The following is a 25,915-nucleotide window of genomic DNA, read 5'->3' as shown; positions in this document are numbered from 1 at the left end:
AAGGGCTCCCAAACTTGGGCAGAGATCATGTCCTGGGATGAGAAGGTAGACTTTGTGATTTCTGAGGCCTCAAGCAGCTCTGGCTTTCCAGCTCTGCCAGACTAAATGCAGCCAGGTCGGCCCCCTCCCTGTGGTCCAAAAGCCAGATGAGGCCCCAGGCTCCAGATCTAAGACAGGCACCTGTTGTCTAAGCCCTGCCATAAGGAACCCCAGATCTGGCTGCTGGAACCTTGGGCCAGGGTTGGAGCATGTCTGTCTGCATGTTTCCCACATCACCGTGTTCAGTGCAGAGTGGGGATCAGTGGATAGCCGAATTCGTGAGTGATTCTGTTCATCCAACATGTATGTGCCCTTGGGCCAACTGCTGGGCTGGGTGCTGGGGGTATGCCTGTTAACAGGACAGACACACTCTGCCCTGCAGAGACAGACACATCCATGGAGGAGGGAACAAACGATATGGAACACATTTCTTTTCATGCCGTCTCTACCTCCTCACTGTTGAGAACAAAGGTGGTTGGAGCAGCCTCCTGCTTTCCCCTATTTATTCGTCCATGCAGGTATGCTATGCGTGTAGTGGTGGGTCAGACTCAGTCCCTGACCCCAAGCGGCACAGGCAAGGCAGACCCTTGAGTAGTCACCGCTTTTTATTTTCCTGGAAGCACAACAGTATGAGCTCTGTGAGGCAAGTGATGATGATGGAGGTGTAGTAACTGACCTATTTCAGTGGGCAGGCTGAAAATTGCGAGTCAATAGGCACAAACTCCTAGAGCAGGGCCTGGCACACAGTAGATGCTCACGACAGGTGAATTAATATTGGGATCCTGTACCTTGAAGCAAGGTGACAACTACACTAGGTTTTAAAGGTTGCTTAGGCACAGGCAGGTGAAGTGAAGGAGGCAGGCAGGCCTTCTGGGCAGAGGGTGGCAGCGGGAGCTAAATAAAGGGATGTGCCAGGGCCCTGAGAACACACAGGGGGCAGGCACTGCTCTTGCTTCGGTTCTGTCCTGTTGTCAGCTGTGCATCTTAGAGAAATGGTGGGGAAGCCAGGGCAAGCTCAAACAAGCCACTTTGTACATGATCGGCATTTAATGAAGAGATGCTGCTGAGGGGAAGATGAAGTTTCTTGGCTGAGCTTTGGAGTTTGCTAAGGACTTTGTCGAAAACTTTTTCCTGAATGTTGACAAAATGCTAAGCCACCCCCGTCTTAGTAAGTCCAGTGTTGAGAACACACCACAGGTCTCGCTTTTTTTTTTTTTTTTTTTTAAAGATTTTTTATTTATTTATTCATGATAGTCACAGAGGAGAGAGAGAGAGAGGCAGAGACACAGGCAGAGAGAGAAGCAGGCTCCATGCACCGGGAGCCCGATGTGGGATTCGATCCCGGGTCTCCAGGATCGCGCCCTGGGCCAAAGGCAGGCGCCAAACCGCTGCGCCACCCAGGGATCCCCGGGTCTCGCTTTTTGACAGAGGATCCCCCTGAACCCCAGGGTCCTCTCTGTGGACAAGGGGCACTGTGGTCCAGGCCCAGGGATGAAGGACAGTCCTATAGGAGGCTGGGCTCCATAGGTTGCCCCAGGGCATTCTGAAGAACCTGCTTTGGGGATTGAGTTTTTAGAAAATAGTCTACCAGGAGAAAGCCCACATTTGTCCTGCTCTGAGGCCCTTGACCCAGAGACAACTGGCCAAGTACGAACGCGGTTCCTGAGCTTGTTCTTGGTGAAGCCTGGAGCAGACTGCCCTCAGAGTGAGGGAGATGTTTTACGTTTTGGATTTCGGGTAGTTGTGTGCTCTTAACTATAAATGCTAAGTGCCTGAGCAAGTCACTCCAGGTTTCACTTAAGTTAGCATGTATTTGGCTGCGAGGGAAAAATCCCCCGCCCAGCAGTAGGGACAGCCAGGGCCACTGGGTGGCTGTGCAGGCCCAGGGCCCAGGTTGGCGCTCAGTGGCTTTCTGGGTGCTTTGGTTCCAAGATGGCAGGAAACACACCTCATCACGAGGAGGCTAGAGGCAGGCAGAAGAAGCAGAGCAGCCTGACTTCTGACTCCACCTTGGCCTAGCAGTAGGAGAACTGAAGAAAGCAAAACTGGCCTTTTTGGCCATTCTAGTGGGACATACAGGCCAGAGAGCATTTTGGGAACAGCACAGGGGACCGCTCCTGAGGGCAGCCATGAGAATTAGCCCCATGAAAGGGGTGCGCCCTGCTGGGGATTTACCCCAAAGATACAGATGCAGTGAAACGCCGGGACACCTGCACCCCGATGTTTATAGCAGCAATGGCCATGATAGCCAAACTGTGGAAGGAACCTCGGTGTCCAACGAAAGAAGAATGGATAAAGAAGATGTGGTTTATGTATACAATGGAATATTACTCAGCTATTAGAAATGACAAATACCCACCATTTGCTTCAACGTGGATGGAACTGGAGGGTATTATGCTGAGTGAAGTAAGCCAGTCGGAGAAGGACAAACATTATATGTTCTCATTCATTTGGGGAATATAAATAATAGTGAAAGGGAATATAAGGGAAGGGGGAAGAAATGTGTGGGAAATATCAGAAAGGGAGACAGAACGTAAAGACTGCTAACTCTGGGAAACGAACTAGGGGTGTTGGAAGGGGAGGAGGGCGGGGGGTGGGAGTGAATGGGTGACGGGCACTGGGGGTTATTCTGTATGTTAGTAAATTGAACACCAATAAAAAAAAAAACAAAACAAAACTCATGGCCCAAATAAGTTAATAAAACCAAGGCATGGTTAATGGAAAAAAAAAAAAAAAAAAAAAAGAAAGGGGTGCGCCGAGGTGATGGGAGGCACAGTGCAGAGTCCTGGGGTGGCAGCGAGCGCTCTGGGGGATGGGGACTCTGAGGTGGTGGCAGAGGTGGGGCTTAGTTTTTTCTCTGGTTTTTGCCTTGGTCTTAGTCCCACTGTCTTAGTCTCCTCAGGCTGATATAACAACAGTACTGTAGATTTAAACAACAAAAATGTGTTTCTCACCATTTTGGAGTTTGGGAAGTCCCAGATCAGCAGATGAGACCCACTTCCTGGCTCCTGGACAACTGTCTCCTCACTGGGTCCTCACATGGCAGAAGGGCTCGGGGAGCTCTGTGGGCTCACTTTTATAAGGGTCCCCATGACCTCATCACCTCTCACGGACCCTCCTCCTAATATCATTAACACTGGGGATTAGGTTTCAACACAGGACTTTGCAAGGGGGCAGAGACACAAACATCCAGTCTATAGCACCACCGTAGCTCAGAAAGTCGATGTTGTCCCCGGTGGCACCAGAGACAAAAAAGCAGCTGGTGGCAGGTGAATTCTGGCAATGCAGACCTGGTGGCAGAAGTCCGGGGGAAGAACATCCATCCAGATGATCCTGGGGCAGACTCCCCGGGCAGAGCACTGTAGTCAGGCACCCTCAGCCCCACCCTTCCCCAGCACCCCAACTTCTGGCTCCTCAGGTGTGGCCGAGGCCACAGCCAGCCCTGGCCCCCATCTGACCCCAATGTCCCTTCCGTGCCATGTCAAGTAGAGGGGTGTTAAGGCTGGGCCTCTGTAGTCTTTGTCCATTCACATGTTCATTGCTTGTAGAAAGGGGCCTGGGATTTTAAAAGAAAGAAAAGGAAAAGAAAGCGTAAATGGGAGAACCCACAGGAACAAAATGCAGTAAACAGTCAATGAAAGCCACAGGCTATGATGCTTGCACTTGCACACACACTCTCTCTCTGTGTCTCTCTTGCGCCAGCTTACTCCCCTCCCCCCTGCAAGCCCCTAATTACTCTGCTCTGATAAACATTCCAGAGCCTCAGAATTGACAGGGATCTCCACTAATGGCCCTTCCCATGGGTGTCCAGAAGGCCCTCTATGTTACAGCCCTTCCCGTGTCTATTTGGCCACCCCACAGGGGGAACTGCTAGCTTCTTCTTTGTAGAGGGATCCTTGATACATTCTTCAGGCTCAGCATCATTGTTTTAAAGGGGCTAGCGAGCTCACAAGCAGTCCTCCCAGCCTCTGTAGATGGCAAAGAATGGCTAAGAGAGGCTTGCCTGGCCAGTGCCAATTTTGTGAGATTCCTGGCATATTGAATTCCCAAGTCAAGATCATGAAACTGTGGTATAGTTTAAATGTCTATGCCTAGCAATTAATACCTTGGACCCACCACAAATACAATGCAATATAGTTGTGCCACCTAAAAAGCAGCTACAAGACTTATGCATTAATTCACAGGGCAGTGCCAGCTGTGTGGTCCCATCTGTGGTAGATCATAGGGGAAGGCTTTGTGATGAGTGATGTCACCTTTTACTACAGAGGTCTCTCCCTGACTAGGTCTATTAATTACCTCCCTTGCTCCAAGACCCAAATTAGAGCCCTTTGTGAACATGTGGTCCCTTCGTGGTGACCCAACACACCGCAGAGGAGCCTGTTTGCTGAAATCCAACTCATTGGTAGGTGTCAGGGATAGAGAAAGGGGTTATTGTTGAGGCAGCAGCACCATGTGGGGGAGACTAGGAGTCACAGGCCAGATGGGGATGGCCAAGGTGGCATCTGGGTCTCTACCCAGCTCAGAGGCCCTGCTCATTTGGAGATGGGGGCTAAAGCAGGGGCAGGAGGTTTGCAGGTAGTACCACACACGGGGGCGGGAGTGGCTTCACAACATGTTTTACTCAGTTTCCCCCTCCTTCGTATTACTTGCAAGGCAACTGACAGTGGTCCGGTATCACTGCCAAAGGCCCTTCTTTGGACAAGTTAGGACTCTTTTGGTCACAAGTATAGAAGGCAGCATCAAACAGACTTATGAAAAAAAATCACCTGGCTCAGGGATTAAGTCTAGAGGTACAGCTACAGGTAAGACTTGATTCAGCAGTTCTGATGACATCCCTAGCTTTTCCTCATTTCTCCGCTCTGTCCCATTGTGTGGTCTTCACTGTGGGCTCCACAAAATGGGACATACAGAGACATGGCACACCTTATAGGCTCTTCCCTGAATAGCTCCCTAAGGCCTAGGAGTCCCTCTCTCTCGGTGGCCCTGTTGGATCACATGCCCATCCCTTAACCACTCACTGTGACCAGAGTTTACCAGGGGCTAGAGCCGGGCCTTGGAGTCAGAGAGACATGACCTTGAGTCCTAGCTTTGCCTTTCACTGCATTGGACTGCAGGCTGGTCACCTGGCTCAGTGTCCCTCAGATTCCTCATCTAAAAAGTGAGAATAATAGTACCACATGTTTACAGGGTTGTTCTGGTTAAAAGATAGAATGCAGATGAAGAGCTAAGCAAAGTGCCTAGCACCTGGTAAGTGTTCAATAAACATTTTCATTTTCCTCTTAACTCTACTTCACTGCTTGTCTGGTGAAGAGCCAGGACTAGAAGCCTGGACATGACAAGTGTTTCAAAATTGGGGTGAAGAGTGAGTGCCAAGGCCTCTGAAACTACTGCAGGTCAAAGAGAGGGCCTCACCCCTCACCTCTGCAAAAGGGACCTGTTGGTTCTGGTTCTGACTCCAGGCTGGGAGACAGGCACTCCAGCCCCTGCCCTCTTGCTGGCTTTGCAAGAGGGAGCTGAGGAGCATCAGCTCCTGAACCGGAGCCCAGCAAGGCCTGAGAGAGAAGCCGAAAGAGGGAGAGACAGGAGAGAAGAAGCAGGGTCACAGAGAGAAGGAGGAGAGGCAGACAGTTCTAGATGCCTGAGAAGTACATGAGGTGTTTCTTCATGAGTGGAAGGGTTACCCCATCGGGTGTCCCAGAGTCAGTGGGGTGATTAGCACAGTGCTCGGCAGCTGCTTATACATTTATGTTGGGGCTGCCTTGGCCCTGTGAGCGTCATTCCAAAAGCATACCCCCTCCCCAGGCCCTGCAGGTGCAAATGTCTTCTCCCTCTCCTACGTGCCCACATCTATCTCTCTTTCATTCACCCATCCATTCATTTGAGAAATGTGTGTTGTGGCTATGTCTGTGCTATCAGTGTGCCAAGCCCGGGCACACAGTGGTGAGCAGAAACAGGCAGGAGTGCTACTGTCCTAGAGCTCAGCCTGGGGAAAGATGGACACTCCTTAGACCTCTAAAGAGCTGAGAGCATCCTGGCTGCAGGCCCATTCTGGCCTGTGCTAGAGGACGAGGTATCTGACAAAGAGCTGCAGGGACTGGCATAAGTGAAGCAAACATGAGCGCGAGAGAAGAGGCAGGACATTGCAGGCAGATGGAATAGCATGTACAAAGGCCCTGAGGTGAGGAGTCCTGGCCAAGTGTATGGGTCTGGAAGGAGGCCAATGTGGCTGATGCCCAAAGGTCGAGGGGGCAGAGGGGTAAGAAATGAGGCTGAAGAAGGAGCCAGGGGGCCTGCCAGACGAGAGGAGCTTCTCAGCCATGGGAGGAATTTTGGCTTTGTTCCTAGCTCAGAAGGAAGGCACTGAAGGTTTTCCCCTGTGGCTCCCAGGTGGAAAATGGATAGGTGGTGGCAAGAATGGCACCAGGGAGAGGAGCAGAGAGGCTACTGTGGGGATCCAGGGAGAGAGAGAGACACAGTCTGTCCCAAGAAAGGACTGGGCCTCACTCTGGTTCTGCCCACCATCCATCTGACATGAAACCCTGTGCCATATTGCCCCGCTGGACCACAGACTCCTCCAGGCACACCGCCTGGCTTGGAGCCTGCCTTCATTCCCTCAAGCCCCTGCCCTTGGACTCTGTTTCCTCATCAGTAAACTAGAGATAATTCCATAATTATGATAACAAATAACCATGGACAGGGAGCCCTTGCGCTGCAGTGTGCTCTGCAAACATGGCATGAACATGTTACTTCCACCAACGCCCACAGGCCCTTCTGGCTCAGACAGGGAGCTCACGTCACCCAGCACAAGTGCTAGCAGGCCAAGTTCCCTCCTTCGTCTCTTCTGAGGCAGCCCAGGAGCAGCTGACAGCTCCTTGAGGAGCTGTGGACCAAGAGCGTTCACACACCCAGACTGCCCTCCCTCCCCCAGTATCTCTGGTCCGAGGTCCCCAGGGTGCAGTCCTGAAATAGCTCACTGCCAAATTAGGTCCAGCGTTTCCAGCTTTGTGGGCGCCTCCTCTCCTTTCCCAGCCCTCTGTCTTCCTTCCTTTCTCCTTCCTGCCACACTTCCCTGCATGGTGCCCGGACCAGCTGGTTCCCCTGATGACAACTGGCCAAGGAAGGGAAGGAGCTCTCTGGGCCCAGGGAGCCTGCTGGGGGCTCTGCGCCTGCGCACCTAGATGGTGACTAGGCTTGACTAGTCAGGGTTACCCCTGACTTGACTCCCAGATTCTGCCCTCCCCAGGACAGGGTCCAGGGGCTTTGGCCTGCAGCAAGGACCCTGAGGGTGACCTCCCTGACTCGTGCGTCCTCTCATGGAGAATGACCTGCACCTCCTTGAAGTGAAGCTCTGGGTGTGGTGGGCAAAGAGGGCATAGGGGTCAGACAGGTACAGAGTTAAAACTAGATCTTCCTTTTTCAGCTCTATGATGTCAGGCAGCTTCTCATCTACCCTAAACCTCAGTTTTCTCATCTGTAAGAAGGAAATAATGCCAGTGTGTATTTCAGGGGCACCTGGTTGGCTCAGTTGGTAGTGTGTGACTCTTGATCTCAGGATGGTGAGTTCAAGACCCAGGTTGTGGGTATAGATTACTTTAAAAAATATCTTAAAAGGGAAGCCCCGGTGGTGCAGCGGTTTAGCGCCGCCTACAGCCCAGGGCATGATCCTGGAGACCCTAGATTGAGTCCCACGTCAGGCTCTCTGTATGATGCCTGCTTCTCCTTCTGCCTGTGTCTCTGCCTCTCTCTCTCCGTCTCTATGAATAAATAAATAAAATATTTTTAAAAATATATCTTAAAAAAAAAACAGCGTATTTCAGTCAGAATACAGGCTTACCTGCTGCAACCAAGACCCCTAAATAATGGTGACATATGTAAGAGAAAGACGTTTCTCTCTTGCCTCAGCTGCCCATATGTGACACAGGATCAGGCCCTTCTGTCCACAGCTGAGATGCTCTGTACTCTTCAGGATCACTGCTTCCATTTCAGATCGGAGAAGTGTCTCCAGCAGCAGGGGGCAGAAGAAGAGAGGGGTTACATCGTTGAAGGCCTTCACCATTAGGCCGTGGAGGATAGCTTCTCCGTGGCATGGGCCAAGAGTTGTCAAGCTGTGGAAGAGCCCGTGCAGAGCAGCGTTCCACTATCACTGCATAGTGGGCAGGATGGTGCACGTCCTCGCTAGTGCTTGTTGCTTCCTGTCAGTTTGCTTCAGACTTAACCTTTTATCCAAAGACCAGCAGTTCTTCCCTGACCCAGAGCGTCAGAGTGTCAGACACCCCTCCGTGGGGCAAGCCTCCCTCCACAGCACGGGTCTCTGCCTTGCCCAGTGCCTCCGGCCGCTCCTCAGGGACCCATGCTTCCCTTCACTGGGCCTCTCTCTCCCTTGTGGTCTGTGATGGCCCTACGAGAGTGGAATCACAGCTTTCTTAGTGAGCACTTGCTGTGAACGCACGATTTGGTGCTAGAAGAATCATTGACACCCTTCCAGCCTGGGACTCCTCAGGCAGTATTCCTGTGAGGTGATCGAGCAAAACATGCTTTTCTTGTCGAGTAAGTTTGGGAACGTGGACTACATCTCCTCTTGGGAAAGCACAACGTACAGTCCAGTGTCAAAGACATTCTGCACCCTGCAGAAAGGACGCTTGTTGATGTGCGTCTCGTCCAGAGTTTCCCAATCCTGTTTTGAGTCATCTGATTAAGTTATGTAACCACTCCCTGGGACCTGCGTTCTTGCTCAGGTCCTTGCTTTTACAGAAGGGGAGACAGAGGTGCAGTGGGAGGAGAGGCTGGTGTAAGATCACATCACAGGTCACAGCAGAGCTGCTTTCCAGTCCAGGGGTTTTCTTCCACTTGCACACATCTCTCCTGTCCTCATGGGAAGCAAGAGCCACACTCTCACTTTCCAGGGACTGCTTCAGATCTTTCTTCCCTGCTCCATAGTCCCCATCCCACACCTCTGCTACGTATCTGGTCTCCCCAAACACTAGGAGGGCAGGGCCATTGCCCTGTGCTGCCGTTGCTTCTGCTGGTGGGACACAGGACCTCTGTGACCAAGAGTGAAACACCATACGTTGGGCTGGTGGTCTCGTCCTTGCCATCCCTGAATTAGAGTGGGTCCAAGGTTATCCTTCTAAGACTCCACCCTCACGTGCACTCTGCTTGTGCCCAGAAGCATGGAGAAGGGCAGCCCTGGGCACCTCTGTAAGCTGATAATGCTTGCCCTGTGCCCGTACTGTTCTGACCACTGTCTCCATGTGAACTCATTTGGTCTTTGTCTTGCCCCTGTGAGGGCATCCCGTTTCTTGGTGGGACCCCCACTGATATATAGATTCCGTTACTGTCCTCATTCTACAGATGAGAAAAACTGACATTCAGAGGGAGGAACTAACAGTGAAGCCCAAGGTCCCACTGCTGTGGAGCAGGTGCAAACTCAGGCAGTCTGAACCAGAATGTGTGCTTTTAACTGGTCTAATGAGGATGCGGGCCCATGTTCTCCATCTGGGCTTCCCCACCAGGAAGATCGTGGGGAGCCATGGTCTGAGGCCAGGCTCTGAACTGTGTACATAGATGGGCAGTGAATCCAAGAAAACCGGGAAAGGACCAGCCTTAGCTAGCCATGGACTCAGACGCCATGCCGGGGTCACTCAGCCTGCTGGCAGGTGAGGCCAAGGTGCTGACAGAGCAACTGTTCCATCCCCTGCACTGGCTCCTGGGCCTTGCCAGCCACAGGGGTGAGTGGGCGAGAAGACTGCTCCAGTGTCACCCTCTGAAGCATGCCCAGAGCATATCCGTGGGCTCCAAGTCCTAGAAGTTTTCAATCTGGGCAGGGAGAGGAGAATCAGGCTTCACCTCTGCAAGAAAGAGTGGGGAAGATAGGAAATGCATCCCCACCAGCCACCCAGCTCGAGAGGGAGAACAGCCGGTGTGGGGCCAGTCTAATTCTCTGTGACTCTGACGTCCCAAGGGTCAGGAGCCCAGTCTGCCTGGGATTCCCCAGGAGCGCAGCAAGGAGGGCCTGGGGTCTTAATCACATGAGGCATGCCAGGCCTCAGCTCCTGGCAGAAGAACACAGACCCTTGACAGAAAAGCCTGGTTCCTGGCCCGGCCCCTCTCCTGGCTGGCTGTGTGATCTCAAACAACTCCCTTATCCTGCAGGGCTATACAGAAGAACCAGATGGCCTCTAAGATCTCCCGTCCACCTCCTCCCCCAAGTTAGTTCTATAAATTCTAAACAGTTCTATAAATTCTCCTGGCAGAGCTTGCTAAGGTTAGGTGATTGCCAGCACAAGGCTCTTTCCTCGTATCCAAAAGAGAAAGAGCCGCAGAGTTGCAAAAGCAGGACATGGGTGGAAGTTGAAGGCTGACTTCTCTCAAGGTGGGAATTGCTGTCAGTGGCAGAGGCAGCCCTGCCCCGGTGGGGGCTTTCCATAAGCACCCAGGGCCTGCTGCTTGGGGTGGGGACCAGGGTGCCTCTGTAAGGATGGATGAGGTCCCAGCCCCACGGGAGCCCCAATAGGACCGGCACTGTATAAGCCACTGAGCCGTGGGGACGAAGCCACTAAGTCAGGCAGAAAAACACTGTCAAGTGTGACCACTGCTGTGTCTGTGTCAAGGGTAACCGTGTTGCGGGGCGGCAGGGGCAGACCAAGGGCTGGGTAAAGCTGTCAGTTTGGTTCTGATCAATCTGGAAGGCTCCCTGGGTGTTGGGGAGAGGGAAGGTAGATTTCCGGAGCTGCTTGCTTGACGAGAAGTAGACTGCAGCGCATACGGGGCGGGTCCAGGATAGGGGTGTGACGCCAGGGAGGCCCCTGGGCATTGTCATAAACAGTTGGCACACATGTCATTGACAGACTCACACACCCCAAACCCAGAGCACATGGGCAGGTGTGCCATGGTGCTCAGAACAGTGGTACGTGCTGCTGCTGCTGCCTTCAGGCCCGTCTAGCACCCCACTCGCCCCACTCAAGTTCCCAAGAGTCTCCTCACCAGCACTCAGCCTGTCCTGCCCCTCAGAGTCTGTGCTCTGTGCCACAGCTAGCAGGAACTTCTACAAATGCATAGCTAAGGGGCACCTGGGTGGCTCAGTCAGTTAAGTGTCTGCCTTCAGCTTAGGTAGGTCGTGATCACACGGTCCCCACGTGGGAGGTGGGGGAGAATTGGTGGAGAATTGGTGGAGAATCTACTTCTCCTTCTCCCTCTGCCCGGCCCCCCGCCGTCTTGTGCTTCTGTTTCTCTCTCTCTCTCTCTCTCTCTCTCTCTCTCTCTCACACACACACACACACACACAATCACTCTTGCTCACTCTTATTCCCTCTCAAATGAATAAATAAAATCTTAAACAAACAAACAAATGCAAAGCTAATCCTCTGTTTACCAGCCCTCTGCACTATTGGCCCTCAAAATGAGCCCTGCCAGCCTTGGGTCTGTGCTCCTGCCACAGGATCTGCTTCTCATGTCTTAAATGCTGCAACTTCATGGCTCCAGAACCCCTGTGGGAGACGCCGTCTCCTACTTCTGTTCACCCCACTCATCCCTACCACCTGCACCCCACCTCCTTAGACTTGGGATCTATGTCACCTCTGGGAATCCTTGCCTGACCAGCCCCACTCCCTCCCCCAGATCAAGCCAGGCCTTTTTGTCTTGATGCTCTCAGGGCCCTTGGCCCCTTCATGACCTCATCACATTTGTAAATGTTTGTGTGTAGAATATATGACCCCCTGCTAGACCACAGAGAAGGGCCAGTGCCTGTATGACTACAAGTGGAATCAGTACCCAGCACCCAGCATAGCACCTGGGCCAGAGCAGGTAGGTGCTCAGTTAAACTCTACTCCATAAACAGAGTTACTTGCCTATAGTGTGCTGAGTTGTCTGCTAGGGTCAGAATGTACATATCTCTGGTCCACCCCACCTTCCAAAACTGAAAGGCCACTCCTTGCCAATGTCTCTGTTGAGCCCAGGAAACAGCTTTAGGCAGGCTCTTCTCTACCCAGCCCTCTTGGTGCTCCAGCCTCAGGAAGCAACTGTCACAGAGTCAAGAGTCCCTGAAGACACCGTGAACCCTGCAGGCTTGGTGGAGTCAGAGTGTCAGGCGGCCATCTTCCTCCCCAAGCCATGGCCTGAGAAGAGTCTCAGGATGGTGTGAGTTCTGGATTTTAGGCCCAGCTTTACTAGTGGCTAGCTAGCTGTGTGGTCCTATGAAAACCTCAGAATGCATGCTCTGACTGGGTCTCTTGGCCAGCTGACTGTGTTGATCCTGAGGCTCCTGGGGCCATGGCATCCTCAGATGTACAGGGAGATGGCTTCCCATGAGTATAATCAAAAGTGAGTATCCCATGGAGTGTCACCAAAAGAACCAGCCAGAATTAGGTACATACACTCTATGTACCTGAATTCCCCATAGCACCGAAAAGTCCTGAGTTGGGGTTATAAGAACCCCCAGAATGTTGGGTGAGAGTATGGAGACTGTGCTATGGGGGAGCCAGAGGCCCTGGTGGCCCTGGAGCTCCCTATTGTCACTACCTAGGCCTGGACATCTCTCCATCCTTCCTCCAATGTTTACAGAGCACATGCAAGTGCCAGGCTGGCAGCAGACAAATCAATGTACATGGGGGCTCACAGACTTGTCACCTCCATTCCAGCACCGAGCATAGTGTTCAGGCGCACACGCTGTACAGCTAGCCTGCCTTCTCACAGAGCACAGTGCTGCTGCTCGCCAGTGGTGTGGCCTGGGGGAAATTGCCATCCACTCTGTTCTCCTTTTTCCTTAACTATCATCTACCTTGTGCGTGGCACAGTGTGAAGGGCTCGGCCAGTTGCCCAACATGTTAGTACACAAAAGCTCCTTATTCATCTGCTCAGGCTGCCATAACGAAACATAGACTGGGTAGGTCAAAAAACAAATTTCTTTTCTCACAGTCCTGGAGGCAAGAAGTCTGAGGTCAAGGAGAGCTCTCTCCCTAACCTGAAGATGGCGACCTTCTCACTATGTCCCCACATGGTCTTTCCTAGGTACATGCCCACAGAGAGGGAGAGAAAGCTCTCTGATAAGGACGCTAATCCTATCAAATCAGGGCCCTACCCTTATGATCTCATTTAACCTCAATCATTTCTTCACTCCAAATGCAGCACTGAGAGCTAGGGCTTTGACATAGGAATCTTGGGTGGATACATATATTCAGTCTATAGACTCTAAGACTTAGCCTTTATGATCTACTACCCTGATTTGACTCTCAATGATAAACTTACCTGCATGTATATAGCCTTTACCAATTACACAACTCCGTGGTGAGCCCCCTCTAAGGGCAGAAACCCAAGCTCTGGGCTTGGCACAAAAGTAAATCCCTGTCAGTTCTGACATCTTTTCCCTAATGACCAAGGATGTTGAGTGTTTTTTGTCATATCTTCTTGGTTATTTATATATATTCTTCGGAGAAATTGTCTCTTAAAACCTTTGCCCATTTTTCAGTTAGATTATCTTATTGTTGAGTTTTAAGAGTTCTTTATGTATTCTCAGTACTAGTCCCTTCTCAGATATATGATTTACAGATAGTTTCTCCTGTTCCATGGGTTGTCTTTCCCCATCCTCAATGGTGTCCTTTGACATCCCGCCCACTTCTGCCCCTGCCCCCTCATTTGGGCCTCCATCTCCTTTCTGGGCCTGCTCCTCTTTCTTGTGTTCTCGTCTGGGAACTTGCACTCCTGGGGCTATGGGAACTGGTTCTTACCTGTTTCATGGACATTCTCTCCCAGTGTCACCAATATGTTCTCACCCTGCCAGCAGCCTGACCTGTACCCAGACTGTTGTTGTCCTTGGGTTTGGGGGGTTCTGAGGCTGTGTGCTGAGCTGTGCCCACAGCCCCACAGCATGAGTGTGGACAAGGGGAGAGGAGACCACCATACACTGCCCACTGCCTCCTCAGTGCTTTGCATGCATCCCCAGAATAGTGTCAAAAGACACTAGTATTTTCTCAACCCTGTGGATAAAATAGATTTACCATCCAGGACTGTACCATATGTGCCTGGCTCGTGGGCAACAAGTCCCCCTATCCTCTTTAGTTAGTGTCTACTCTGGGAGGGTCCTGGGGCTGTTCAGAAATACTAGAGAAAGTATAGGTACTTCCCCAGGACTACGTCCCAATACAGTAGCTACAGAAGTCCCTTGACACTTCAGAAAATGCCTGACTTCACCTGCTGGGACAAACCACTCCACAATCTCAATAGCTAAACATAGGAAAGGATTGTTTCTTGTTCACATCAGGGTCAGATGTCAGAGGTGGAGGGGTATGCTAGCCACACGGTGAAGAGCCAGCTCCTTCTCTCTGATCAGTGGCTTTGCTAGGCCCTCGGAGCCTTCTGCTGGACACATTGAAGGTTATGAGAGAATGTTTTGGGGGTCAGGCCATACATCATTGGCCAGAACTTGGTCCCTTGGTCATACCTAATGCCAGGAGATCTGGGAAATGTCCGGCTATGATCTCACAAAGAAAAGTCAAAATGCTCTTGACCATAGGAAGCATCTGGCCCGGGCCTCAGATGTGAATTTGAGCCAAATAGCTTCTAGCTCCTTAAAGCACTGCCTCCAAAGTGGTGAGAGGTCCATTTTTGTGGCTCCTTCGGCCCCGTTTCCTGCCCCACGCTGGGGCCTGGCTGAGAGGTTAAAGAGCGTTGATTGTCTGGGACATGAGGGAGCAAAGCTTCGAGCTCACTTGGTGGCAATTGTGGTCCGGTGTCCCCTTGTTGTCCTGTCTCCTTTATCCCAACTCCATAAACATGGGCTGTCCTGGTGCTGGCATGCATGACAGCTCTGGGGCTTGGACCCCATGTGCTGTGTGCCAGCGTTCTAAGGACTTCTTTTCTATCAATGTTTCTCTGGCATGACATACATACTTTGGTGAGTAGAAGATTAGGTAATACATGTAAACCTTTTATTTTTACTTTTGAGGTTATGTATTTATGATAATGTGTTTTAGAAGAAAATTACTGACGTAAGACCCATAACTTTGCATAAATTGTCACTCAAAATGAAGCTAATTTGGGGGCTCTACTGATACGGGGGAGAAGTGGCCACATGAATGATTGAATTTGGGAACTTTGTATGGGATGAAAAGGCTCAGCTGCCAGTCTACCCTGTTGAAATATGGTGCCAGTGCTCACTGGCTGTATGACCTCACTTGTATCCATTTCCCTCCTCTGTAGCATGTCCGCATAATAAATATATGGGGGTAGGGAGGTTAGGGTGTCAAATGATACATACTATCTGCTCACTAGGTACTGGTTACTAATGTTAGTTACTGGGAAAAACTGCATCACATCATTTAACTATGCCAATACTTCTGTGATAGGTGTTATTAATGCCATTTTATAGATGAACAAAGAAAAGCTAGCTAAGTCACTTGTCCAATGAGCAGCAGAGCCAGGCTCTGACCCTGGCATGCCTCACTCCAAAGCTGGGCTCTCCAAGGGGAATTCAGTTACAGTCCTGGCTCTGGGGCTCACTTAGGGGGCCACTTGGAACAGGCCACATCCCTCTCTGAGCCCCAGGCTTCCCACGTGTATGGGGCAGGGGACCAGCTTAGTGCTTTGTGCAGGACCCAGCCTGCAGAACTTAAGGATTCACATCAAGCACTGCAGAAGCCTTTGCTTTAAAAACAAAACAAAACAAAAAACAGAAAAGATAAAAACTAGACAGAACGTGATTAGATGCATACAAGCTTTGGCCCTCTCAGATCATCTTCCTGGCTCTGGAGTCTCACTGCCGTCTTTCTCCAAACACCTCAATATTTCGTTGTGACCAGGCTGCAGAATCACCCCAGAAACAGACCAACATTTTTTTTTATCTGTTCATCTGTTGATGGACATCTGAGTTATTTTCTTTCTGGGGCTAATATGAATAATGCTGCAAGGGGGCACCTAGGTGGCTTTGTCAGTCGAGTGTCCGACTTCAGCTCAGGTCATGATCCCCAGGGATTGAGCCTCTCTTTGGGCTCCCTGCTCAGCGGAGAGCCTACTTCTCCCTCCGCCTCCTTCTCCAGCTCATGTACATGGTGCCCACTTGCTCAATCTCTCTGTCTCAAATAAAATCTCTAAAAAAAAAAGAATAATGCTGCCCAAAATATTGATGTGAGGTTTTTGTTGTAAACATTTTCTTATTTTCTCTTGGTAAATATCTAGGAGTGGAACTGCTGGATCATGTGGTAGGGATATGTGAACCATATACAAATCTTTCAAACTGTGGTCCAACGTGGTTGTACTGTTTAAAACTCCGTGAGCAACGTAGGAGAGCTCCTGCCGTGCTGCACCATCATTGACACTTGGAATTGTCAGCGCTTTTCATTTTAGCTCTTCTAGTCTGGACGTTTGGTATTTCACTGTGATTTTGATTTACATTTCCTGATGACGGATGATATTTAGTGCCTTTTAATGTGCTTTTTGGCCATTCATATATCCTCTTTTGTAAAGTATCAGTTCAAATCTTTTATTCTTTCCTTTTAATGGGTTGTTTGTCTTCTTATTACGGACTTCTAAGAGTTTTTAAAAAATATGTCCTGGATCCAGGTTCTCTGTCAGATACACGTATTGTGAATATTTTCTCCAGAGCATGGCTTGCCGTTGCGATGAACATTTTTAAACGGATGAGTGACTGTTGATTTGTAGACTCTTCAACTTCCATCTCTAGCCCATACCACCCTTTATTTTTTTTTAAGATTTTATTTATTTATTCATGAGAGACACACACAGAGAGAGGGAGAGACACAGGAAGAGGTAGAAGCAGGCTCCAAGCAGGGAGCTTGATGTGGGACTTGATCCCGGGTCTCCAGGATCCTACCCTGGGCTGAAGGCAGGCACTAAACTGCTAAGCCACCCAGGGATCCCCCCATACCACCCTCTTGAATGTTGGCAACCCCTTTACTAATTATTTCTGTCTGGCTTTGGGATAGCCTTATCTGCAGGTGAGGATGTGGAACTGCATTAGGGCCTGTGCTTGCAACTCTGGAATCAGACAATCTGAGGTCCTAGGCCCAGTCCCGTGGCTTCTGAGTGGGTGGATCCTTCACCTCTGCTCTCTACATTTTGCTTTTCTGGCTTGTAAAATGGCAACAGTGAATCCATGTCTCCACAGCTGATGTGAAGATTAAAAGACATGATAATTGTAAAGCACCTAGTGAGAGCACACAAAAGCCCAGTTGTGCCTGTTAGCTCGTGTCACTAAGACCTCTCAGCACCCGACCCCAGTGACCCCAGCCCCTGCAAAACTGGCGACATAAAGGAGCCTTCTTCTACCTTCTTTTGTCCTTTAACATAAAACATTATGTTGCTTTCAGGGGTATACCACAATGATCCAATATATGTATGTATTGTTACCTTCCTTCTTTATACTGAACATACCACCTTCCTCCCTGTTACTCAGGCCAAAAACCTTGGATTTCCTGTCCGCTCACTTCCTGTTCCAGAATGGCTCCTGAATCATCTTCTTTGTCTGTCTGTACAGGCCTCTGCCCCAGTCAGGCCTCCTCCTTCTCTCCAGTGCTCTTAGAATAAACTCCTTACCAAGACAGTCCCCCTGCCTTCTGTCAACCCCATCTTGCACTCTGCATGCCACAGCCACCAAATGCCAAAGACTTCCTTTCTGACCCAGGAACCCGGGGCTCCTGGGGTGCCTGTTTGGGGGAGACCACTTTGTAAGGGCAAGGCTCAGTTGTCACTAGCCTCTTCCCTAGTTATAAATAACAGGCTCTATTCTTAGCCCACCAGCCGTTAGTTCTCCTCCCCTACCTTCCAGAGCCTCCGTCAGGGACCTTGGCTGTCCTTCTTGGAGACAGGCCATTCCTTGGCCTTTGGCAGGACCCATTCCTTCAAGACGTGATCAGAAAATTCAATTATAAAACCAATTACCGATTTCCTGAGCTTTACAAGGAAGACAAGAAAGTTTGATTAAGTTTGAATTCCTGTTTGGCAGATTGCCAGCCAAGGCCAAATGGGCTTGTGGGAGATTCTTGTTGTTGATCCTGTTTTGTTTTGTGGTTATACTCTTAGAGTGGGGGGAAGGTACATGGGTTCCCCCCACCACTTGCTGAATGGCTGTTCCCTGTTGTGATGCAGGAGATGTAAATCCCCCAAAGACTCGTTGCTAGGGCGACAGCCTCCGGAATTGAGCTCAGCTAAACAAAGTCCTTCAGCTCTGAAGGGAGCAACATTTGTTTCCCTTGTGGAGTCCAGTTATAGCGGCCTCAACAAAGCTGCCTTCAAGGACGCCCGCATGAACAGGGATCCAGAAGTGGCTCACTGGTCACTTTAGAGTAGCTTCAGCAGTGTGGTTGAGCTCTGTCTGTTTCCAGCGCCTACCCAAGGGTCCCACAGATAAGGAGGTCTAGGATCCAAAGGTCAAAAGACCATGCCTCTCCCAAGGGAGTCACTTCTCCCCAGTACCTGCCTGCAGCCTGCTGGGCCCAGGCAGCGAGGACCCTGGGCAGGTAGGGATTGGAAAGCAAACCTTTTGTCCCCAGCCAAAGCACCTTGGTTTTTCAGGGGCGCCTGGAAAATTGAATAGAACCTGTGCTAGGAGCTGGCTGAGGCTCCAGGTCTGGTCCTGTTCCCAGGTTCCTTTCTAGGAATAAAATGATCATCTCCCAGTTCTTTGGAAGCTGTAAATCATCCCAGAACTCTTCCTACAAGAGGCATATTATCCAAAAAGTGGTGATGGAGCTCCACTCAACAGTGTCTCCCCCAAGCCTGAAATGCCCCAGTTAGAGATGGAGCTTTTTGGGTTTTAAAGGCTTTTAGGTCTCTAGGAATCCTGGCTAAAGTACTAAAACCCTTGGTTGGAGAATCATCTTCCAGTGATGATTAGCCTTTTGGCCATCTGAGAAAACAGCCTTGGGAGTAGGATATGTGATTCCTTGTACTTGAGGTGGGATCAGATAAATTCCCCCTGCCTCCCAGCTTAATCGAGGCCAGGCCCAAAAGTCACCCCTTACACCAAAAAAAACAGTCACCCCTCTAATGTCTATGTGACCTACACCTCACAAGGCACTCACACCTTGCCCTTTGTCCATACAGCAGCCTCACTAGCCAGCCTGAGGCAGCGAGGCTCAGAGAGTTCCTCACTGGCCTTGCCCAGCATCACACTGATGATAAGTCCAGATCCTGAACTTAGACCTGGGGCTTCTGAGTCCAACCCAACCCTCTTTCTTTTGCACACACAGCCTCCAGCTGCATCGAAGCCATGGGCACAGTGCACCATGTCTGATCGGCTTGTTTGTTTGTTTTTACAAGGTGAGAATTTTTTCCAAGTTTTGAATTTGAGGGCTTTTTTTTTCTTCTCTCTTTTTTTTTAAATGAAACTGTTACAGCTTCCTGGTGGAGTTGTAATTAGGAAATCCTGGGTTAGTCAGGTAGACAGAATTGACAAATAACCAGGTGGTGCTGGATAGAGTACTTTTTCCCTCCTTAGAATTCCAAGTTTTACCAAATTGAGGGGAAGGAGTTGTGATGAGGAAAATGTGTGCAGCTGTGCTGATTCCCTCCTTAATGTACAACCAGACAATAAAAATGTCATCTTTGTGTGGGGTGATATTCTAGATGTGCAGACAGGAGGTGGCAGTGGAGAGGTGGGGAGAAACCGGAAGGAGGAACCCAGACTGGGGTCTGGGCTTTGTCAAGAAGGGTATTAGTAGCCCAGAGGGAGGGAAGGGCTCTTGAAGCAAGTGCCCGGATAGACCCCACTGTCACCCTGTTCAGCCTGCACTTCTGAGTGACAGTGGTGACAGCGGGGCAGTGACCAACTACCTCATAAATGGAGCTTTGTCCCAGACCCTGTCGTTTCTGGTTTTAGTGTAACTGACATGCTTCATTTTAATAGTGACATATCTATTTTAATACGAATCCAAAAGATAGGTAGCCCCTTCAGCTCATGATGGCCAAGATACTAGAAGGCCAGAGTCGGGGCTTAAGTTTTTTCAGAAGTGAGTCAAGTAAAAATAACAGTGTGCACTGAAGGGGGAGTACACAGATAAGGCAGGAGTTCTGAAAGCAGAGCAGAGAGGACTGAAGTCTGGGAATGCTCACCTGCCCAGCAGAGCTAGTTGAGTTTGCGATCCTGCTCATTTTACAGATAAGGAGACCTAGGCTCAGAAAGGGTGAGTGACTTGCCCATGGTCACACAGCTGATAAATGACAGAGACCAGGACCAAGCCCCAGGCCTGCCTGACTCCACAGGCAGGTCACCAGTCCCAGGGTGGCTCAGAGCACACAGCCCAGGGGAACATTGTCATCTTCAGTCCTGAGGTGAAGCCCCTTTCTGGGGCTGTCTGCTGGAGAAGGAAGGCTTTTCTGGCTCTTTACTGAAAGGTTAATGGAGGTGAATCCCACTTTGGGGAAGTGGGGCCCTTGGTCTGCTTCCTCCAATCGGCATCTATTTCTCTCAAATAAAAGCCTTTTCAGGAAGAGCCCGGTGTGGCACTGCATGTGACTGTCAGAGCTGCAACTGCCAAGCAGTCACTGTGCGGCCTGTCCTGGGCCTCCGGCTCTGCCGCAGCCAGGTCCTCCCTTTCTTCCGTTTCCCTTCCTCCCCGGCCCCTCCAAGCTCTTCCTTTTCTTCTTTCATTCTTGTCTCTGAATCACTTTTTCCAATAAGCTATCAGTATATCAAATACCCCCTGAATGATTTCAGAAAGCCTCCTCCTGGTAAGTGAAGCCTTGGAGTTGGAAACACATTTATATTTATGTGGGACCAGGACTTCAGAACATTATTAAATTTGCATGGGGAGGCGGCAGAGGAGCCTCTTCAATGCAGCATAGATGGTGAGGGACCAGCATCTTCCACAGGATGGGGATCATCACACAGGCAACTTTGCCAGGCTTTTGCTCCACTGGGAGAAATCAGCCCCATTTACCGGGCATCCGGGAGGGGCCCCACCCCAGACCATCAGAACAACTCTTGTGGCTTAGACACCACTTGGATTCCTGTGTTTTATGATAGGCCAGGTTCCTAATCAGGGATTCTGGGACTGTAACCCCCAAAATAAAAGGAAAGTTGGGGTATGTGTGTGTGTATGTGTGTGTGCACACGCACCTGTACATCTGATGTGTAGTCCCAGGTGTGGTTTTGTGTATGTTTGGCTAAGAGAGAGCCTCAAGCTTTGTCAAAGCCCCCTCAAAGGGGCCACCTATAATCCTGAAAAGGTTCCATTAAAAGACCCACTATGTGTCAGCATGCAGGCTACTAGCTGAAGACTTTGAGAAGAGTAAATTCAATCTCATGGAAATTAGAGCTCAGAAAAGAAAAACAATTAAGGAGAACAGCCAGACTGTGGTCTCACAATGCAAAGGATATAAAGAAGCAGGTGCAGTAAATGGGTGCCTGCTTCAAGTTAAGGTGGTAACCACCTGGCTTCTGCTGGCTGCTCACCATGTGTCCGGCACTGTTCTAAAAGGCTTATATTCAACCCTGTTTTTTATATTAAAAAGAGTATCTTTTAAAACAAACTTTTATATAAATAGGTCTGAAAATCATACCCCTGCTTTTGGCCCAGCAGACCTTGATGGAGCAGATGGCGTGTTTGTGGCAGTACTATAGGCGTTCTTGTTTTCTTGGACTGCTTCAGGGCGGTCAGTTGAACCACCAATGAGAGGAGTTCTACTTAAACCTCATTTTACAAATTGGGGACTGACCCATCGCCCACTAACTTGTCAGGGTTCCCAGTGAGTGCTAGCATTTGTTCCAGAAACCTGACCTTTGCCACTAGTGGTCCTCTAAGGTGCTAGTTCTCACCAGCCCACTCGCCGCCCCAGTGGTTCTGTCTCAGCCGAGTGCAAGGTCAATCCCAAGACTTCCAGGAGCTCTGATCTCAGCCTCTGTGGCCATATGAACACAGGCCAGCCAATGCTGACCGTGACAGCAAGTGATGGCAGTGGTTAACAGTATCAGAACTATGGTGATCTAGAAAATGGAGCTTAGGCCCACCTAAACAGTAGAGTTGATTGAGGGCTTTCCATTTCAAGCCCCCAGAAATATTGCTGGACCATGTAACACACTTCCTTAAGTCTGTTGGGGTGACTTGGATGTGCTTTTGAGGATCCAGGCTCTTAGAGAAGAGGTGTGGTAGGTCCAAAAGCACAGGCTTTGGGAATCAGGATGATCTAGAGACACCCCCCAGCTATAACTCCAGCTCGGGGACCTCTTAGACTTCATTCTCCTTTGTCTTGCTCTCAGTTGCTTTTCCAGGGGATGAAGAGGGCACAGGAGGCAGAGCCATTTGTCTGTTGACTCTCTTAAGCACTTTTCACACAGGTGGGTGATTTTTTTCCACTATTGTTTTGTATGTGCATGTGTATAAAGAGAGAGTGGGAAAAAAAAGAGATTGGCAGCATTTTGTGTTTTTTTTTTTTAATTTGGCTGTTGTGATTTTTTTGTTTTGTTTCAGTGAGTTTTTAGCTAGACTCCTGACTTAAACTTGTTTTACCGTGCATTTCTTCCAAGTGGAACGCAGCTCAATGATTGCGCTTGATTGAGGGCTTCAGTCAGAGCAGCTCAGACAAATGTGATTAATAAACCACAGTGGCCATTACGTTGAGTTCTTACTATGCATCATGTTGAGTTCTTACTATGCAGTTACTATGCATTGACTATGTAAGTCAAGAGCACTTGACTATACTAACTCATTTAAAACTCACCACGTGCTATGAGATACACGCTGTTATCATCCTCATTTTACAGCTGAAGACAAACTCAAAGCGGCTAGGAAGACCCAGACCCCAAATGCAATCACTGCTCACGGTGTTGCTTTCTGGAAGTGAGGGCGTGGGCCAAGAGTCCTCGGGCCCCGAGTGCTGCCACCCCAGGTCCTGCCAGCCTCATCCCGACAGCAGCACCTGTGTCCTGTCTCATGTGGATGTGAACCGTCTTCCCAGTCTGCAGCTGAGAATCTGCTGCTTCTAGGCCCACTGACTCCCCGTCTCCACCTGCATTTTTAAGTTCTCAGGGACACCAGCACCAGCCCAGGCAGGCTGAGGTTCCCTGGGCCCCCAGCTGCTTGGCAGTGCAAACTGTGGCCTCTCCCCAGTGGGTTTCCAGCACCACCTGCTCCTTCCCTCACTGCCTAGCCCCACTTCCCGCTTCCTGGCTAGCCCGAGCTTGCTCCAACCTCCTTGCCAGGAGCCACCAGCTGAGCCACCATTGACCCTGTAGCAGTCAGCCAATCCCTTCCTCCCCGTACCTCACTTTCCAACTTGTATGATGAGGGAGCATAGATAGCATCATTTCTAAGGGTGCTTCCAGCTCCAACATTCCCCCACACCTCTGTCTTCTTTCATCTGATGACTGCAGGAACCTCCTTGGTGTAATTTCTGTGATCACCCTCTGGCTTTCCCACCACCCTCCCACGGCTTCCCATCACAACCAAAATAAAAGTCTGACTCCTTTCCATGGTCAGCAGTGCCCTGCGTGATGGGGGCAGGAGGTGGTGGTCCCACACTGGCTGGTGCTCTGAAGGGGCCTTGGGCACAGCCTGCCCACTAGCCCTGCCTGATAACCATCACTGTGTGTACTCATTCCTCCCCTAACCTGTGTCCTTAACTTTATATGTATGTCTTGCCCTGACATTTCCCTTTTTTTTACAGTCCCAAATTATTAAAATTTGCTGCTGCTTCCAATTAATTGAGTGAATCATGGGAAAATACTTTTTTTCTATCTATAAATAATTCCACCTAAAATTTTTCTGGGAAAATAAAATGCTATGGCCAGCATCCATCCAGCACACACCCAGCGCATGTCATCTAGCTTCCCAGCTTCAGCTTATGTACCTCCCAACATCATCTTTGGAACTCTCCCTGGCCTAAAACAGGACCTCTGAGGGCCATCCAGGTGAAATCAGTAGACAAGGGCCATAGGAGTCATAAGCAGCCTTCAAGCACTACTTCTGCCACTTCTGGACAGTTTCTCACGGCTTCATCCCCACCCTTTGTGTGGCTGGCTCTGTGCCCTGGCCCATGGCTGGGGTGGGGTGCACCAGGGGAAGACACAGCTCCTTCCCCAAGAGGAGTCACAGTCTTGTGTTCAAGATGGACACAGGGAAGCCCATTCAGCAGCTGACTGTGATCCAGAGCCCAGCATAGGACCTCAGAAGATAGCCAGTGTGGAAGCTGACATAGACCCTTCCCAGGCAGAGACTCTCCACCATTATGTCCTGGTGCACAAAATGCGCTACAGGCATGCCCAAAGAATCCTCTCTTATGTTTACTACAAGGTGCTGTACAGATACCATCATTTGCTATGACATGGGAAAGGTTGGGAAGCCCACCCTAGAAGCTGTAGAGCTGTAGATGGCATTTAGGTGGCAAGGCCTTGCATAAAGGCTTCACCTTCTGGGGTGGGAAAGCCCTTCATGACGGTTGAACTCTTTAAGTACTTGCATGCTTGTTGCAACATTGCAGAATATGATGGTATCAGTGACCTTGGACATGATCACATCCAAAGAGGAGCAGAGATGTGGTGTGTGGGCTCTTGAGTCTGACAGTCCCTGCTTATCATTCACAGCACTGAACCTCAATCTGACTCCTCTCAGGGAACCAGTGTCCCGGGGAGCCAATACCATGATCAGAGTTGGCCCTTAAATTGAAGAGAGCTTCCCACCTCTGGTCTACCCGGTACAGCCCCCTTACTTTACTAGCATAGCAGGGAAGGTAACCTGGAAGACCACAGTGGGGAGAACACTTACTTGCACCTCGAGTCTTCCAAACCCCTGGTACGATGCTTTTTTGGCTCGTCCCCTACCAAGTTCATTTGTTCAGCAAATGTTTCCTGAGTCCCTGCTGTATGCCCAGCTCAGCAGTAGATCCTAAATGCAAGGAGCTCGGTGTGGGAGCTCAGGGTCCAGGGAAACACATGCCCTAGAAGATGGTAAGAGCTACACTCAGTGCCACCCTTATGGGGGTGGGGAGGAGGCAGAGATCCTGCAACCCCAGACTTCAATGAGTCTCTCCTCACTTGTTTCTTAGGAACTATGCCAACCAGCTGGACACCCATGTTCTGCTCACTCCCTGCTGAAGTCCTTGCCCCAGATTCCAGTCTTCTCTCTCGGGATGACCAAGACCTGTGGCCATCCCAGTAGAGCAGATCACTGGTCCCTCTCTGAGCTGGTACTCCTGACATGTTTGTCATTTATTCAGTGGATCTAGGGAGGTACTAATTTTCTATTAATGAAAGTGAATTTTTTTATTGTTCAAAATAAGGAGTATATTAGAAGCACTGAATATAACATTTTTTTTAGATAACATTAACTTTTTGAGAGCTGAGGCTCTCATATCCATCAATTGTAGGGAGAGAAGACTGGTTCCCCATAGTTCCTGAGGAGAGAAGGAACCTGTGTGGACATAATTAGTTAGGCTCAAATGTCAGTTTACAAGTTCCTTCTCTCTCTCTCTCTCTCTCTCTCTCTCTCTCTCTCTCTCTCTCTCTTTCTTTTTAATATTGGCAAACATCCTCCACTTTTCTGAAGTTCATTTTCTTCAGTTTTCATTTGCAGGATAGGTCTCCCTCACTAGTGACCCAAGAGCAGACCATTCCTTTGAAACCTTTGTAAACCACAGTGACATAAAGCAAACAAGTAATTACTGTTAATTTATATGGAAAAATTGGGGGGCATTTTGAGGGCCCAAAAAATAATCATAATTTTAGGCTTTTCTGATACCTTGAAACACGTCTTGCTAACGGGTGCATAAAATAAATGACGATAAAGCACAGATGCTCAAAGACACATTTCAAAGCTGTGGCGGCTGGATGCTGAAATGCTGAGTATAGGAGCTCCCAGGGAAGGAGCTTGGTGGGGCCCTGAGCAGCGCTGCCTGTGTTACAGGCTTGCTGCAGAAGAAATGCTGAATGCTG

At 49.9% G+C, this 25,915-nt stretch overlaps 1 protein-coding gene and 2 long non-coding RNA genes across 5 annotated transcripts in view; 2 read left to right on the top strand and 1 right to left on the bottom strand.

Annotated features, from left to right (window-relative positions):
- Nucleotides 1-25,915, top strand: part of GNAO1 (G protein subunit alpha o1) — a 175,316-nt gene that overhangs the window by 98,203 nt on the left and 51,198 nt on the right. The gene's annotated exons all lie outside the window — the stretch shown is intronic.
- LOC118354035 (uncharacterized) lies at nt 1,245-17,944 on the bottom strand. Of its 2 annotated transcripts, none has more exons than XR_007407307.1 (2): nt 17,809-17,944; nt 1,245-3,595 (listed from the first exon to the last, which is right to left on the bottom strand). It is a non-coding gene; the product is annotated as an uncharacterized LOC118354035 (long non-coding RNA). The 2 variants fall into 2 exon arrangements; XR_007407303.1 differs by lacking the exon at nt 17,809-17,944 and adding an exon at nt 7,874-9,990.
- Nucleotides 18,517-25,007, top strand: LOC112660158 (uncharacterized). Its single transcript, XR_003136734.3, has 3 exons — nt 18,517-19,308; nt 22,247-22,324; nt 22,751-25,007. It is a non-coding gene; the product is annotated as an uncharacterized LOC112660158 (long non-coding RNA).

The sequence above is a fragment of the Canis lupus genome, chromosome 2 (genome assembly GCF_003254725.2).
Source record: "Canis lupus dingo isolate Sandy chromosome 2, ASM325472v2, whole genome shotgun sequence".
Lineage (NCBI taxonomy): Eukaryota > Metazoa > Chordata > Mammalia > Carnivora > Canidae > Canis > Canis lupus.
The sequence above is the reverse complement of the archived record's forward strand: the minus strand, read 5'-3'. Positions and strand labels throughout refer to the sequence as shown.